At 49.7% G+C, this 15,502-nt stretch overlaps 1 protein-coding gene across 7 annotated transcripts in view; it reads left to right on the top strand.

Moving 5' to 3' along the window:
• TCF20 (transcription factor 20) overlaps positions 1-15,502 on the top strand; it is a 116,130-nt gene that overhangs the window by 37,891 nt on the left and 62,737 nt on the right. Inside the window, exon 1 of one of the 7 annotated variants that reach the window (XM_052668371.1) lies at positions 7,834-7,985. The exons of the other annotated variants lie outside the window; for them this stretch is intronic. The gene's annotated coding sequence lies outside the window, so the exon portion shown is untranslated. Of the gene's footprint in view, positions 1-7,833; positions 7,986-15,502 lie in introns of those variants that run through there. 7 annotated transcript variants of the gene reach the window in all.

The raw sequence follows: 15,502 nt of genomic DNA, 5'->3' as shown, positions 1-15,502 counted from the left end.
GACCAGGTTGGATAGGGCCTTGGGCAGCCTGAGCTGGTGAAGTGGCAGCCCTGCCCTAGGCAGTGGGTTGAAACTGGGTGGGCTTCGGGGTCCCTTTCTACCTAAGCCAATCTATGATTATATTTTCCTGCCCCTTATTTACCTCTGCTCTAGATTTCTTCAGAAACCCCTAACTTAGTGCTGTCTCCTGTCACTGAGGAGGAATATCTCAGTTAATTTTGGTAGGGTTGCATGGGCATACTGCCTTTATGTTCTCTAAAGATTGATAGTGAGTTGTAAGCAGCTCCATATTTTCCATGTGCCACTTTCTTATGCAATTCAAAGTAGTGGTCAGAATCTGGAGGGCCCTGATTTCTTCCTCTTTTTTTTTTTTTTCTTCTTTTTTCTTCTTTTCCTGCTATTTAATGTGTAGCTAAGTAATATTTCATAAAGTAGAGAGGAGGATGGCATACAGATTGTTCAGGCTCTGGGATGGAGCAGATTTTGCAGGACAGGGTTCATTGCTGTTGGGAAATACAGCATGCTGCAGGTTGTGTGCTGCAGATGAGGGTAGAGGTACCCTTACAGTGCTGTTCTGGGATCTCTAGATTAAAAAAAGCCATGTCATTTTCCAACCAGGATTGAAACATCTTAGTGGCAGCAGAATCTGACAAAAACAAGAGTTGGAATAAATACTTAATGCTCCTCCCTGTGAGACCTCTACTCGCAGTCAGTAGTCATGGAAAACAGGACAAAACAGATTTGGATTCCCAAGTTTGTGAATAGAGCTTCTTTATTTGCTGCTGCTGTGGAGCGAGGTGTTTTCCTCTCCTCCTCAGTTTGGCAGACCTCCTCTGTGATGTTCGTAGCCCATGGTGGTAATGTGAAGAAGCTGCTGGAAGCTGTTGGTGTATTGCAGAGCCTTGCCGTGGGATAAGTGCTGAAGGTAACAGATAGTCTGGCAAGTTTTGCTCTGCTTTTTGCTCTGCTGGATATGTTTTCTGTAACATGGAGCCATTGGAGTAGGTGAGAGTAGGGTTTGTTCCCCTCACCCCTTCTGATGGCAGCCCAGCTCATCTAACTCTGGAGTGTGAATGAGGGCTTGGGCAGTACTGAGCTCCTCCGTGAGGCTTTGTTGAGAGCAAGCCAAGGGATTGGAGGTGTCTGAGCAATTGAGGCCTGCACAAGACTACCATTTTTCACTCAGCCTTCCTGAGGACTTTTTTTTTTTGAGAGAGAGCAGTGAAGAAATGGGCAGCTCATCCTCTTGCCTTCCCTTCTTTCATTCATCAAAGAGGTGATGGACTCAAGGCATACATCACAACGTACATGATTTAAGAAAAAGGAAGAAAACAGGGCAAGAGAACATCATTTGCTACCTCACCTCACTTGGAGGAGTGCATTGGTTGGCAACTGTGGTCATGTTGGGACAGGGATGATGCTGTAATGGAGAATAACTTCTACCTTTGGACTGTTGGAGCATTTGAGGCATTACGTAGTCCTTCTCCAGCCCTGGGGATCCCACGTAGAGCATGGATCATGCTCAGCAGAGGTGAGGAGCAGCCCTTGGCTGCTGCAGCGGGCTGGATGCTGCAGGGCATCCTGGCTCTCTGGGGGAACACATACCCACCAGGGCTGTGCAACCCCCTGCCCTGCCCAGGGGTGCTTTCCGACAGCGTAAGGCAAGCCTTCCAAGGTAGCAGAGCTGGGGGCTGGCTGCCAGGCTGCCTTTAATTCCCCCAGCTGGCAAACAGGAGGCCTGTGTCGGTTGCCGGGGCAATGGTGGGAAGCTGTGTTGTTTAATGAAGCGTTGGGAAGACTGCTGTTGGTTTTGGGGAGCGGAGGCTCCCCCGAGGCACAGGGGTGTCTGCCAAGGGGCTGCCGAGCCGGGATGCGGCGGGTGGTGCTGGTCGATGGTGCCCTTCCAGCAGAGCATGGCGGGCACCGGCACGTTCAGTCCCCACCCCTTGGGTCTGTGCCCCTTCCTCTGAACTTGTCCTCTGCCCAGCCCACCCCTGAGAAGTCTTCTCTGTCCCACAGTTACCTGGACTTGCTTTCTCGATTTAAGCAAATGAAGACTCAGAGCATCAGTGCCTTCACAGTAAAGGTGACTTACAAAGGAAGGAGACGGGGGTGTTGGGAAATAAAAGAGGGCTTGCATTTATGCTCCTTTCCAGTGTCTCTTTATAATTTAAAAAGGAGAGAGTGTGGGGCTTGGGCTTTCTTATCCCTCTTTGCCTCTTTTTCTTCCCAGCATGTTGTTTAGAGCACAAAAGGAATGGTGGGCTTGTTTAACCTTGGGGGGAGGGGGCTCCACGGACAGCTCCAGCACTAATAGGCTTAGGGCTATTCAGATAAAACTTCATTAACTGATTATTTAAAAAAAAATAAAAACCAACAACCTCTTACTCAGACCTGTTAAAAACCAAGGGAGTTTAAATGGGTGCGAACACACAAATATTAGATGGAGAGCTTGTTTGAAAGTTCAGTAAGCCATGTCCATTTAATTCAAGGCTAAGAAAAATGCTCCCAGACCACAAGCCCATGAATTTTCAGGGAGAAAAAAAAAAAAAAGGCTTAATAAAACGGCTCTCTTGCAGAGGAAAAAGGAAAAAAAAAAAAAAAAACCACAACAAAAACAACAGCAAAAAGCTGGGCTCTTTCATATGTTGAGCTATATCTGTGTTTTGCAAGGATGCACAGAAGGGAATGCACCTGATTTCCACCCCTCCCCCCCTCCCCCCCATGCCCTGCTCTGCACCTGCCCACTGCCAGGGCTGCAGCATCCCACGGGCGGTCCAGAGCTGCCATGTGCAGGAGAAGGAGCCTTTCCCCCGGCATGAAGCCCACAGCCATCCAAACTCTCCTACCCCCTGTTGCTAGCCTCCCTCTCCATCCCGTTTTGCCTGCCTGGAGCGCCGCGCAGGGCTGGTAATTAAAAACCTTGGAGGGGGATATTATTGAGTTAACAGTAGTTATTTGTGAGGCTGCTGTGGGGGGGAGAGCGATCCATCCCCAGGGAGAGCAGCACTGACGAGGGGTGGGGGAGCGGGAGGGAGGAGGAAGTGGGGGCGAGATTGGCAGGTGACTGCCAGCTCCGACGAGATGACAGCAGCAGCAGCTCCGCCAGTCCCACTTGAGCACTGCACTGCAGGTACTGGGTTAATGGGTGGGAAGTGGTGAAGAAGAATATCAGGGTGGGTGGCTGGAGGGGAGGGCGTCGGCGTGGGGGAGCGGATTTCTGCCGAAAGCCGACATGGAGATGACACTCTATATACATGTAATCATTAGACTTCTCGTTCCCAAGAATATTTTCCTTCATATCATTTTTAAAAATGCAGAGAAAGCTTTCCCCAGAGCCGACTGTATTCTACCTACAAGCACTCCCCCCTTGCCAGTATTGCCACGTTCTACAAAAACGGTCTGAAATGCTTTGCTATTTTTGACCATTTCTTTAGGATATTTGTAGTGAAATTTTAATTTTTCAGGTGCCAGGAATAGGCTCCTGGGTCCCACATCTTCCCTTTATAACGAGGCCTTTTTACTGAACGTGAGGCTGCATTACAATCTAAACCTCACAGTTTCTAGTTTGATGATACTGACTATCCAGCTAGAAAATTCACATATCCTCCTTCTGCAGGACTGGCAGGTAAGACCCAGGCTGAGGTCCTGACTGACATCTGCAGACAACATTCCTGGCCGTGCTTTCCCTCTCTCTCTCTCTCTCTTTCTCTTTTTTCCTCTGAGGGCAAAACATCTGTTTGCAGAGGGCTGAGGACATGAGCTGCACAGGGAGATAAAAGCAAAGAGCCTCATCCCATAAGAGTTCATAGATCTGTAACTCAGGGGGCTGGCAACAGGGTTTGGCAGGGGTTGAAATCCTTCTGTCTTTCTCCCTTCTCCTATGTTTGAGCTTTAAAAACAAAAACAACCAGGGTTATCTCAGACGTCCAATAGTGAGGATTTAGATGTCAGCCTTGCTATCAGCTTCATTCTTTGTGTACAAAGAGAGAAAGAGGATCACACGTTTGCGCCTAAGCTGCACAGAGTGGTGCCTGGGTTTATCGCAGGGGGGTAAGCAGTGCCTCTCCCCTTACTACAGCAGAGTCCGGCTCCAAGAGCCTTACACAGCCCGTCCTCCCTCTCCTGCAGCAGGAATCAAGTTGAAGGAATCGGGGCTGAGAGTTCAAGGCACACGTGTGGCTGTAGACCTGCAGGATCTATAGGAAAGAGGAAGCTTAGAAGAACGCCTCTGTTCCGCTGCATCCCTGCCACCTCCACCAGTCACCTGTGAAGTATTTAGCCATAAATATGCTGCATTTTCCCTTTAATCTGTTACAGCTATGCAGTTGACCACCACCTATGTCCCCACATCTGTGATTTTACAGGCTTTAGCCCAGAAACCAGGTAGGATGTTTTGAGCTGTGAAAATAGTTGGCGGGCTGCTCTATGCAGCACAATGAACCTGTGGCTCTGATGCATGCTGGTGTGCTTGTTGGAAACACCTGCAACAACAGGGGCAAATGCCCTTTTCCATGCTGACCTAGGCATGCTGATTTATGTTATACATGCAGATACATATTTTGACTTCTTGACAATGGCAACTTCTTATCAGGCAAGTAAGCCTGCTAAATGTCAGCATGGCCACAGCCATCCGTTCTGAGGCCTTCTGGGCTGGACTTCCCAATGGGCATGGGGGCAGTTTCAGAACAGACCTGGCTTTTAGGCTGGAGGCTGCTCACAGTCTTCTCTGAGCAGCACTAGGAGCTCTGGGCATTCAGTAGCTTTGAAAATTACATTATAGGCATCTTAAATGGCACTTTTCAAGTGTGCATTCATTTTATAGCTTAGCAGCCGGCCTTTTGGCCATATATATAGATCACACATGCACAGAACTGCTTACTGGGAACAGCAGTTATTTCAATCTGAAGAAAAATTACACATTTCTCTTTGGACTTCTTCCCCTCTTTGCGGGATGAGGATGCTCCTCGTTCTCCAATGTGTGGAGAGCTCGTGGTGCACACTGAAGCTCTCTGCCCATCCCTGCTGGAGCTGAAGGGGCTCACGGCTGTAAAGCGCTGCCCGCTGTCTGGGTGACTGCACCTCAACCTGCGGTGTTCTCAGTGTGACTGATAGGTGGCCATGGAGTTCAGATGCATGGAGCCTTGCTTGGGGGTGAAGGGGACGGGAGAAGAGCCCGTAACTCAGATCCCCCAGTTAGTAGGGTTGAAATTTGGGGCAATTCTCAGGATAGCAGGAAGCAGATAAGACAAAGCCAGCGCTGGGAACTCATTTTAATTTCAACCATCTTGTGCCTGTGTAGTTGGCTGTCTTTGTTTAAAGAACTTGGCCTTCAGGTAGGTTTTACTGGGGCTGCTTGCATATCCAAAGAAGATGAATGGCTTTCCTTGAGAAGCTCCGCCAGCACCTTTGCACCCCGGCTCTCCTTCAGCCCCGTTTTCTCTCCTCCCTAATCTCCCTGTGCCCGGCAGCAAGCCTTTAGGGTACATGCGCAAGTGAAAGGAGCTGGAGTTGGGGAATTAATATTCTTGGAACATAACACCAGCAGCATGCACACGCTGAGGAGAATATTAGAGCTATTAGCGGTGGGAGTTTGGAGTGCATGCAATATCTAGATGGAGAATTCAGTGTGATTAATCTGCCTCTAAGCAGCAGCCTCCGGGCTCTGGGAATTCTGTGGCACGTTTGAAATCAGAACTTTTTTTAATTACCTTTCCGCATCAACAAAACAATTGCAGTTGTGCGAAAAGAAGCCCCTGTTCAGCCCCTGCCCTGGCTCTGGCTATGTGGTTTGGGACGAGACGCGCTGCCAAAGCCCTGCACTTTGCACCAGCGCAGAGGGATGCAGCCTGGGCACGTTGGCCGCTCTCCAAGGCAGGTAATGGTGGTGTGGGCCGAGGCGGAGCACGCCTGTTCTCGTTTGTGTGCGTGTTGGGTTTCTTGCTTTCCTCGCTCCTTTGCTCCGCTCTCCCCATGGCTGCGAGCACCCTGGCACTGCAGCAGCCATGTTGTGTGCCTTGCTGAGGGAGGTCCCCAAGGAAGAGGACTGGGGCAAACATGGAGGCGGGAGGGGAGAAAATAATCCAGCGGGATTCTGTTGTAAGAAAACTGCAGCCAAACAGGGAGTGAGGCTCTCTGGGGAGTATGGTGGGCACAGAGTTAGGTGGGTGCCCGTAGTGTGCCAGCTCTCCTCCCTCTCCCAAGGAGAGCTCATCCCTTCCGTGGTAGCCTGTTGTGTTGCTGTGCTGGCACTGGAAGCTGTACAACGACACAGGCAGCCAGGGAACGTCTTCCCAGGTGCCGTGGCTGTGCCAGGGCTGGGAAGAAAATGCTTGAGGCGCTGGCATTCAGAGTCTGTGGATGGAGCAGCTCCGGCAAGGGGGAGCCTCTCAGAGCCTCTACCTGCCAGCCTGCCAGGGATCTGGTGGCTTCCCTTATGCATCCCACTCGCTTCATGCAGCATGGCTGTCCACGATCCATGCAGGATCCATGGAGGGTTGGCCTCAGAGGGGTCTGGAGCAGCGGCTGCAGATGGGTGGACATGCTGCAAGGAGCACAGCTGCCTCCCCTTTGGCTCTGCGGTTCAGATAACTTTATAGCATCGTCTGCAATTAGCGCTCTGTAATTTTTATACACGTATATTTTTGCACTTGGCTTGGCTGCGGCTGTGCCCTTGGCTTATTATCCCCCTGCATTCCTGGCCTGCGGGCATGATTAGCGCAGCACAAGGCTTTGGGTTGCCGCTCTCCAAAAGGAGGAAAAAAATTCTGCTTTAAACACAAATAAAAGGGCTTTATTTTTTTGCTTATTTATGAACATATTTGAGGTTGTGTTAAATTTTGGTAAACAGCTATTAAAAAAAAAAAACAACAAAAAAAATCTCCAACTGGATTAACAAAGAAAGCCCCAATTCCTGCAACTGTCCTGTTTGCGTTAAGCCAGTACTCAGTAAATCCCCTTTTTGGGGGGGGTTGTTTCAGAAATACGTTAATATTGTGCTCTTTTGCAACATCCAGGCATTGCTATGCATTCGAAGCCTTCGGGTGTTTCTTTTACCTCCGCCAGCCTCCCAGGGCACCTAAAAACTGAAAATCAGATGGAGAACCGAAAACCTCACTGTTTATTGCCTTCCTTAGGCCTCGCATTCAACTCTGTTACCTTAAACCTGACCTTTACTACCCCTTTGATTCTAATTATAGCTTGAAAGTGGTTTCAGATCCTCAAGTGGAAGAAAAAAAAACAATCGAGTGCGTGCTAATTAGCGTTACCTCAGCCCAACCCGCCTCTGCCAGACCTCTGTCACCACGCGTCACTGCCGGCTTCTTCAGCACTGTGACCCGCAGTCCCCCCAGCCCCTTTGCCTTCCTGCCATCCCCCTGCACCTCTCGTCCTCTGCTGGGCTCCCTTCCTCAGTCTCAGCCCCAGCACGGTGGGGGTGGGTGGCTCGGTCCCAAAGGGCTGTGGGTGATGGGCAGTGCTGGAGGATGGCGCTGGTCCAGCGCTCGCTGCCTGTGCTGCCCAAACCACTTGTGAAAGGTATTCCTCTTGTGGTCACAAACTTTTTTTTTTTTTTTTTTTTTTTTTTTTTTTTTGCGGCAGGGGGTGGGATAGGAAAAGAGAATACGCTTTAAAAAAAAAAAAAAAAGCCATTTTCTGGGCCAGCCATTTCCTGAGTTCCCTTTGTTACTACTGCAGATATGTGTTTGAATAAGAGCCTTTTCCCCTCCCCTCTCCTCATCCTCCCCGTTCTGCCCTGCAGTGAAGTCACAATCCGGTGTTTGTGGGCTCGCTGTGATGTCACAGCCTCAGCCTTGTGACTTCACTCTGCTCAGGGAGAAGGTGCAGACGGGGCTGAGAGAGGAGAAAAAAGCCCCCTCCTCTTCCCTTCCCCCCTCCACCCTCTCGGTTTATAAAACCAGTAGCTGAGATAAATCGGAAGGGGGTGGGGAGAAGCAGCAGGGAAAGCTGAGAAAGATGCCAGAAAGGTACAGTAAATGGGCTTTATGTCTCTCTCTCTTTCTCGAAAGTTTAGAGTGTAAAAGAGGCCGCATCCGGCAGGCCACGCGCGCGGCCGCCCGCCCGCCCGTGTCTGCGTGTCTGCGTGTCACCCCGTGACGCCGCGGCCGCCCGAGGTGTTCGTGTGTGCGTGTGTGCGGGGGGGCGCGGGCAGGGGCTGCGGCGTCTCGCAGGGACGCAGCTGGGGCAGAGCTCCCCGCCGACGCCGGGCCCCAGCTGTTGGCTGCTCGCCGCAGCCCGGCTCCAGCCTGCAGCCCGACATAAATGGGTTATTGGGTTGGTGCATGTGCCTGCGTGGTTTGTTTGTGTTTGGAGCCGTTTGTGATTCCCCTCTCTTCCCGCATCACGCTTTTTGTTTTGGTTTCAGAGGGGTTTGTTGTTTTCCTCCAGCTCTGCAGGTTGGGAGCGGGGTGGGGGCCCTGACGGCGATGGGAGGAGGAGGGCAGGGCCCCGGGGTCACATTCGCGAGGGCTGAGAGGTGGGATTTCTTTTCTTAATTTTTTTTTTTTTTTTGACACAATAGCAGTGTGGGTGCACCAGCAAAGAGCAACCTCAAAAAAAAAAAAAAAAAGAAAAAAAAAGAAAAAAAAAAAGAAAAAAAAAGGGGGTGGAGGAAGGGGGGGGGGCAGCGTGCCCCTCCCTTCTTCTTCAGCAATTTTTTTTTTTTTCCCCGCGTCCAATTTACCGTTCATTTGAGATTTCGGACAAAGACGGGGGCAGTGGGTGGGCTGCTTTGAGTTTTGTGATATAATACGAGTGGAGCGAGAGAGTAAAACGCAGACAATTAGGGATCGGCGCGAGGGCTTTGCTCATTCAGCCTGCCGAGGAAGCCGTCATTTTGTGTTAGCGCGTGTGTCTGGAGGAGGAAGGGGAGCCGAGAGTGACAGGGGAAGGATGCTCGGCACCGTGTTGCGTTTGTACTCGCTAAGAGCCCGCTCCGGGAAACGGGCTTCAAAAGAGAGGGATCAGGGAGCGGGGGTCCTTCTAAATTTGCTCCTGCGGTGAAGCCGCTTCGTTGCCAGCGTGTCGCGGGGCTGCCTGCTGGAAAGGGAAAGGCCGGTCAACGGGCAGAGCGCGCAGGTGTCAGCCCGGTGCCCCGGCCCTGCCCCACACCTCGCCCCGGTGGCCGATGGCCGCCCCGCTCGGCCGTGCCCCGCCGTGCCCCGCCGTGCCCCACGGCCCAGCCGCCGCCGCCGCCGCCGCGCTGGGTCTCTCCGCCGCCGGGTCACCGGGGTCCCGCTGCCGCCGTGCGTCCGCCCCCGCGACCCGCAGCGCGTCCCGCTTTTGTATTTATTTATTTCTCCCTGTCAACTGCTGGACCCTGGCTGTCCTCTGCCAGCACGTCTCAAGGCTGATGAATAGCACCCCCTGCAGTTACAGGGCTGAGCTTTTGTAGCGCAGATGTATAATTAATCGCGCGGCACTTTTGCAGTCGGAGCAGGCCGGCAGGCTCACGGAAGGCCCCATTGGCAGCTTGGCAGCCCTCTGGCCACATCCTGCCCCGACGCCCGCGGGGACCTTCGCAGGAAAAGAATGCGAGTCTTGGGTGGCAAAATATCCCAAGCCCAAAGCGCCGCTGCCCGTCGGGACCGGACCCCTGCCCCATCCACAGGGACTTGGGCTCCCGGCATCTCAGCACCATGGTAATGGTGTTGTTTAAGGGATTTGTGGTCTCCCCCTTCTCAGGGGGGAGGTGAGCACTCTCAGAGGGCAGGAGTGCCCCCATCAGCCCTTAGGGTAAGCTGAAAGGCCTGCCATCCTCACGTCTCTGGGGAGCAGCCACTGCAGGAGCAACAAGAGGCAGGGACCCCACAGAACGGAGGGCAGGGACATCCTGGGCGTGATTTAGCTACGATTAGACACAGAAGAGATTTTAAGCCTCATCATCTTGTCTGGGTACAGTGGGATTGTTCCCTGCAGGGTTCTCCTCAGCTCTTTATCTACACCTGCTTTTATATGACTCCTGAAAGAGCAAGAAAACAGCAGAGAAAACCTTTTGCTTTGAATTGTGTTCATCTGGGGACATCCGTCGCACAGGACTGTATCCAGAGACACTCAGGGAGAGGGAGCAGTACATGGCTTCAACCCCATGCCAGGATGTGAAGGGATTAAATCTCTTTCCAAAGCAAAGTGAAAGGTCCCCAGGTGCCTTCTCTCAGGCTCAGAGATTGCGGTGGGAGAAGTGAGGCAGGATCCAGCTGGGTGTAAGAGACCTCATCAAGAGGATAAAAGCATTTAGGGTAGAGGACAGTCTGCCCCCCTGAGTGGGGGGAAGCAATCAGTGCGGATGTTTAAGGGGCTCTCAGGAAGCCCTAGGCAGGAGATGCTTGTATCAGAGCTGCCTTTCCAGGCAGTGGTGAAGGGGAACAAGCTGAAAGCATTAATTGGTTCCCCCTTTCTGTTAAAATATTCCCTTTCTTGTAACCACTTTCTTTTTTTTTTTCTTTTTCTTTTTTTCTGACTTCAGTCTCAGTGAAGAGAACTGCTAAGGAAACCCCCTACTTACCACCTAAGGCTAGTTGCTGACTTACTGTTTCTGGAGATGAGATAATGCTGGCTGATTACAAACAGGGTGACTACCCTTTCTCATCAGTGCTAGGAGAAAGCTGGCACCTAGGTCTGCAGCCTGAGGGATGAATCACACTGCAGGAGTGGGAAGCACTGCTGGTTTCAGAGAAGAGAAGTCATCCCAAGGCTTACCCCCGCCTTCCCCCGTGTGGCCGCAGTGGGGGACTCCCGAGCTGCAGGCTGCTTCCACGGCGAGGTAGAATTTCACCCCAGCCTAGCACTTCCTCTTTGCCAGCTTAAACAGCGTATCTCCTTAGACCTGGGTTCAGCCACGGTTACCGACCCCTCCCTGTAGGCTGCAGTTCCCCCAGAGTGCTTCTGCTTCTTGTGAAAGAATTTGTGTTGGAATTTCCTTTTATGTTATTTGTGGCTATGGGCTATTTCTAAAATTAGCTGATTGAGTTGATAAGTAGACATGCGTCTTGGTTATTGAGTCTTTTCTTCTTGTGCTTGCTGGTGATACTCTGACAAGAGGAGCCTGCCTTCTTTTGGAGCCCTGATGGAGCAGGCAGTACGTTAAGTCTAGTTATCCTGAGCACACTTACAGAAAAGTTAAATAGGTGGCCTCTGTTGCTAGTCACCTTTCTGGGATAACTGTGAGTGCTGGTAAAGTTCCAAGCTGCAGGAGAGCATCTCTTCAAGAAGAGTGGTGACAGCCCCAGTACATGAGCAGAGGTTTTGTCAGTGTAAACCTGAAGTCACTGATGGTTGGCAGCTGAAAGGGTTCCTGGAATCCTACAACAGAAGCTACATCAGGTTCTACTAGATGTTCCCATCACTTGGACCTAAAGGTCTGCATGGACTTTACTGGATTAAATGCTAATATTCTTAACCCAAGTTGGTTTATTACCTGGTAGTACCGTCATTGCTTGGGGTATGTGACTTGAGGGAATACATGTCTCTTTACCCCCCTCAGGTGTGTAGGTAGTGCTCCTAAATACCAAAGATGCTGTGTTTGAAGCTCTAAGTTCTGTATGTTCTCGTGTTCCCTACCCCTCCTTGGAACTGAGCGTGACTGTAAAGGAACACAGGGCACTAAAATAAGAAATTAATGTCTTCTGAAATTTAGAATTAGGGCTTTTGAGCATTGTATGTACTTTTATGAGTCTCAAGATACAAAGTAATTAAAGCGGTAGTGTTTGAAGTGTTTTTTCCTCATGTTTTGTTAGCAATGTGAGATATATAAGTAAACAGTGGTGAAACCTCTAAAATATTTTTAATAAACCAATGTCTCTGATGAATCAGGAGCAAAAAGCGTCACTGCATGTGACAGAAGAAAATTAATTTGGTTTCTCTGCCAAGAAGTTAATGAGATTTCATGTAATGCATATATATCTTAAGTGGACCCTAAGTCTACTACTACACAAAATAAATACAGCCTTCTTAGCAGACGAGTGTAGAAGATGTAGCTTCTGGTTTAGTCTGCTGTGCTCTGCTTCGCCTCGTCTTGCTGCAAGCCTTGCTCCGGCCCTGGGCTGTGTGCCTGGCCTCTGTACAGTGGTAGCAGCAAGGTGGTGGGAGAACAAATGCTGCTCCTTCAGGGATTTATTTTTTTTTTCCTGGTTGGAACAGCTGAGATTGAAAACAGCTCTTGTGTGCATCGGGGAGGAAACCAACGGGGAGTGAAGTCAGAATCAAAATCTGAGCTGCCTCTAAAATTTGGGACTGTATGTCACAGGGATTTAAGCTTGTCAAGCCTGGAAATTCCCACTTCCCTGTAGGCAGAAAGAAAACCAACAGATGAAACCTCTGTAAAAGGCCAGCAGAATTAAAAGGAAAAAAAAAAATCCCACTCTGTAAAACATGCTCTGGCAAGACAGAGTTGGTTTTATGTAAGGACGTTTTAAAAGATGGGTTCTTCTAATATTTGGATTTCTTCTTTTATTTAGATACGTTTAGCAATTCAGATAATGAAGATTTATTGATGGCCTTTTCTGCCTTGTTGGAGACAGTCTTGCCAGAGAATCATATTTGTGTGGCTTTCTATTTTAATTTCCACCTTTATTGCTTTGGACATCTGCATGGAAATGTGATCCTCTTTTCCTCAAAAGTTCAACTTCTGTTGTTCCCAGCCTTTTCACTGGACTCAAATCTCTTTGTCTGCAACACCACAATCATTTTCACAGCAACTAATTCTGATTCTGCCAGGAGCAGCTTTTTGGCAGGAGGTAAAAGGAAGAAGCAGAAGAAGCCGAGCAGGTCTTAAGGTACAAAGATGCTATTTTCATGAATCAGCTCCTTGTAATGGGAGGATAAGAGGACAGAAGTGTTGCAGTATTAGAAGATAGAGCAGAATTGTCTCCTGTATAGGTGATTTATTATTTTTTTTCCAGCTATGATTCACACTACCTGCCTTCAGCTGCTTTATCATTTTTCTTCCTTTGAGAAACTCCAAAGTCTTTCGATCCGGTTGGTGCTCTGTTGGGGGAATGGGGATCTAGGAATTAACACTGAGGCTTACGAAGATGCTGCTTGTGTCTGGAGGAGATCCACTTGCAAGTGACGGAGCCAAGACGTGACAGTCGGTAGCTGCTAATCTGTGCTCTTCCAAAATACTTTGCAGCAAGCGCAAAGATTCCGTGACTGTTTGAGGGGGAAGTTCAATATCGGTGAATTAATGAGAGGAGAGCCCTCCCTGTCTGTGCTGCAGTTCCTTGGGAGATGTCTGATACTGCTGCTCCCTTGCACAGGGTCAGATGTAGCACTTCTTATCTGAAGTAAGCGTAAAAGAAATAGGAGGAAGGTATGGGAAATCCTGGGGCTGGATGGGAAGAGAGTGAGGAGATGTTAATGAATGCAGCCATGCTGATGTCTTTCTTGGAGGAAGAGAAACAGTCTCGCTGCCCTTGCTTTACACTTGCTTAAAGATTTAGCTGTCCCACCGTGAGTATCAGCTTCAGTCCCTGGTTGTGTGACCTGTAGGTGCCCGATCTCACTGTCATCTTTTGTATTATCTATCTTCAAGCTAGTCTCTAATGCCTGTTCCTGTAGCATCTAAGTGCCTCCAGATGAAAGCTGCAGAAGTGCAGTGGCGAGCCTATGTGTGGCATGAAATTGTGTAGTAGGGGGAAGGATTAAAATAAGGGTAATACTTCGAGGGGATGGTTTCTGTGCTTGTGAAAAATCTGTGAGCCTGGCTCTGTGGAGACCTCAGCCTCCTGGTGCTGCTAGTTCAATGCTTTTCATCAGCAATGAAACCTTTTATAAAAAGAAGAAATCTCTCAGAGGACCCCACCAGCTGCATGCAGACATGGTCTTTCCGCTAACAAACAGTGGAGTCTTTGCAGCATCTGTTATTGACAGACTCATTCTTGAGCCCGCAGGCTGCGTTTCTTACAGCCCTGCTGCATTCCTCCTCCCTTTTGGGCAGAGGGAGCTCGGGGGGGGGGGGGGGAAGATGGGTGGTGGAGGTCACTGCATTCCTTCTTCCACCCCCCCGTGAGCTGCTAATATATGCTCCTGGAGAGCCACCGCAACTGAGTAATCACCAAATTAGGGCTGGATCAGAAGTGATGACCTCAGGGACAGGAGGAGACTCTCCATCTCCATTTGCCAGTGCTCTCAGGGTCAGAGGGAGATTTTTCTTGGGGATCTGTGGGAGAGGGCAAAAGTATGTGCACAGTAAGCATCACATTGAGACACAACAGGAAAAAACCTTGCCTTTTGCCACTGGCAGAGCTCAGATCTGCTGAGAGTCAGTGCTGCCTGTGTAATGTGCAGTGGCAGCAGCACAGGTGGGAGCAGTGGCATTCACCAAGGGGGCTTAGTTTCACCCCAGACCTCCTGTTCTCCACAGGGGAGGCTTTCAGTCAGAAGGGTTTTATTGAGGTGGTCCCAGAATGGCTGCAGACAATTATGGCAGAGCTGGCTTTCTTGCGCTAAAGGCAGGAACTTAAATCTTTCTCATGACTGTGGTGTAGCACATCTGCTCAATTTATTATACTCTCCAGTTACAGAGTGCATTGCTGAAAATTTACATGTGAACCTGTTCAGTTTGTTACATCGATTTTAAAATTGACACTTCAAGGGTTTGTTCTGCTAAGTGATTCTTTTTGGCTTTAAATCCCTATTCTCTCTTTTTTTCCCCTCTTGAGAACTGAGAAGCGATCTGGTCACTCTCTGCCTGTGTAGGTACTACTGATGGCTTTGCACTGAGGCAGGACTGCTTGTGTGGCTGCTGCATACCAGCTCTGGACATCTGTCAGCCCGATGAGGGCCTGACAAGGTCATAATAGGGTTACTCTCTGTTAGCACTAACAATTAATGTTTTATTGCTAACAATTTTTTGTGTGACTGATCATCATCAAGTAGCTGTTGTTGAGTGGACAAGTCAGAAACATGAATTTCTTTCTTCTGGAAGGAAAACAAAGCATTCAGTGGCCAAGAAGACGCAAGAAAAATTGGTGATGAAGCAAGGTATACAAATGAGAGTGGTTTTTTCCTCTGGAGTCTGCAGAAAGCCAAAAATTAGTTTCTGAGAGAATTAAATTATCTGTTCAGTTCAGTGGGGCTGTGTCTTAGGGCCTGCAAAGTTGATTCGGAAGCAGCAAAGTATATGGGATCTGTGCTGACGTGATGGCGTGATAGAAGGCTCTAGGGAGACCTCACTGTGGCCTTCCAGTACTTGAAGGGAGCTTATAAACAGGAGGGAGAATGTCTGTTTATGAGGGTGGATTGTGATAGGAAAAGAGGGAACGGTTTTAAACTGAGACAGGGGAGGTTTAGGTTAGATATTAGGAGGAAGTTTTTCACTCAGAGGTGGTGATGCACTGGAACAGGTTGCCCAAGGAGGCTGTGGATGCCCCATCCCTGGAGGCATTCAAGGCCAGGCTGGATGTGGCTCTGGGCAGCCTGGTCTGCTGGTTGGAGACCCTGCACATAGCAGGGGGTTGAAACTGGATGATCGCTGTGGTCCTTT

This window comes from Tympanuchus pallidicinctus, unplaced genomic scaffold (assembly GCF_026119805.1).
Source record: "Tympanuchus pallidicinctus isolate F22 unplaced genomic scaffold, pur_lepc_1.0 scaffold8, whole genome shotgun sequence".
NCBI classification, from domain to species: Eukaryota; Metazoa; Chordata; class Aves; order Galliformes; family Phasianidae; genus Tympanuchus; species Tympanuchus pallidicinctus.
Note: the sequence above shows the minus strand (reverse complement) of the source record. Positions and strands in the feature narration are given on the sequence as shown.